The sequence below is a fragment of the Gossypium hirsutum genome, chromosome A01 (genome assembly GCF_007990345.1).
Source record: "Gossypium hirsutum isolate 1008001.06 chromosome A01, Gossypium_hirsutum_v2.1, whole genome shotgun sequence".
Classification (NCBI taxonomy): Eukaryota; Viridiplantae; Streptophyta; class Magnoliopsida; order Malvales; family Malvaceae; genus Gossypium; species Gossypium hirsutum.
Window position 1 is genome coordinate 16,850,090 of NC_053424.1, and position 1,816 is coordinate 16,851,905.

Below are 1,816 nucleotides of genomic sequence, written 5' to 3' on the forward strand. Positions count from 1 at the left end.
TAACAGATCTATCGGCTAACTGAATACTCATCCTAGTGGGTTTCGGTTCCCCAAGACCAAGTTGTTTGAACATTTTATAAGGCATCAAATTAATGCTAGCACCTAAATCAGCTAATGCTTTCTCAATATTTAAACTACCAATAAAATAAGAAATAGTAAAACTTCCTGGATCTTTCAGCTTAGTTGGTAGTTTATTTTGGAGAATAGATGAACATTCCTCATTGAGTTCCACAGTGGAAAGCTCCTTAAACTTTCATTTATTTGTTAATAGCTCTTCAAGAATTTTGCATATGTAGGCATCTGTAAAATAGCTTCAACAAATGGTAAGTTAATATGTAATTTTTTGAAAAGTTCAAGAAATTTACCAAATTGTGCATCCATGCGATCTTTCTTCATCTTTGCTGGATATGGGATCAGTGGTTTATATTCCTTAAGTACTAGTGTTTCACTCACTTTGGGTTTTACCCCCTCATCATTTTCCTTATTAGATTCCTGTTGCTGCTTCTTTTCAAGTTCAGCTAACACTTTCCCATTCCTTAGTGTAATTGCTTTCACATGCTCTTTTGGGTTGGGCTCGGTGTTACTAGATAAACGACCTTGCTGCCTTTCTGAAACTAATTTAGGAAGCTGTCCAATTTGATTCCCAAGCCCACGAATTGATGCTTGCTAATTTTTTAAATATGTCTCATTGTTTTGAAAATGGGTCTCTGACATCGAAATAAATTTTGCTAACATCTCTTCAAGGTTTGGTTTTTTCTCTTGCTAATAAGGTTGTTATTGAAAGCCTAGAGAGTGTTGTGGTCTTCGATTTCCTTAATCATCCCATAAGAAATTTGGGTAGTTCCTCTATCCTGCATTATAGTTATTACTATAAGGATTATTTTGAGGTCTAGAACTATTACCCATATAATTTATTTGCTTCTTCTCTATGCTAAGACTGTAGGGTAAATATTCTAAATTATTCATTCCATCTCTATTTGTGTCGCATTGCATCATCAGATGTACCTGTGTAGAAACACATAAATTATCAATTATTTTATTTAAAAGTTCTATCTGATTCGATAACATGGTGAACGCATATAAGTTAAAAACATCGGCTGCTTTTGTCGACTTCGTCCTCATAACTTGCCACTAATAATTATTTAATGACATCTCCTCTATGAACTCATAAGCCTCTTCAAGTTTTTTATTATTCAAAGTACCATCGACTGCTGCATCGATCAATTGCCTAGTTGAGGGGTTCAAACCATTGTAGAAAGTTTGAACCTATAGCCATAGAAGTAACCCATGGTGAGAGCACCTTCTCAATAAATCCTTATACCTCTCCCATGCATTATATAGGGTCTCTAAGTCCATCTATACAAAGGAAGAGATATCATTCCTCAACTTAGTTTTCTTAACCGGTGGAAAGTACTTTAATAGAAATTTCTCGGTCATTTGGTCCCATGTACTGATAGAACCTCGTGGTAAGGAGTTCAACCACTGTTTAGCTTTATTCCTTAACAAGAAAAGAAACAACCGTAGGAGAATGGCATCGTAAAAAATGCCATTTATCTTGAAAGTGTCACAGAATTCCAGAAAGTTAGCCAAATGAGTATTTGAATCTTCGTCTTGCAAACCATCAAACTGAACAAATTGTTGAATCATTTGAATAATGTTCGACTTCAGTTTGAAGTTATTCGCAGTAATGGTAGGTCTCACAGTACTCGATTCAGCCCCAGTTAGAGTGGGCTTGGCATAAACGTACATAGTACTAGGAGCGGGATTCAAATTTGCAGGATTTGCAGCAACCATAGGAGGTAGCTGATTATTCTGA

The 1,816-nt window shown here is 35.6% G+C and overlaps 1 non-coding gene across 1 annotated transcript; it reads left to right on the plus strand.

Annotated features, from left to right (window-relative positions):
• The first annotated feature begins 1,282 nt into the window (after window positions 1-1,282).
• LOC121208051 (small nucleolar RNA R71) lies at window positions 1,283-1,389 on the plus strand. The gene has a single exon (XR_005903076.1). It is a non-coding gene; the product is annotated as a small nucleolar RNA R71 (small nucleolar RNA).
• The last annotated feature ends 427 nt before the right edge of the window (window positions 1,390-1,816 follow it).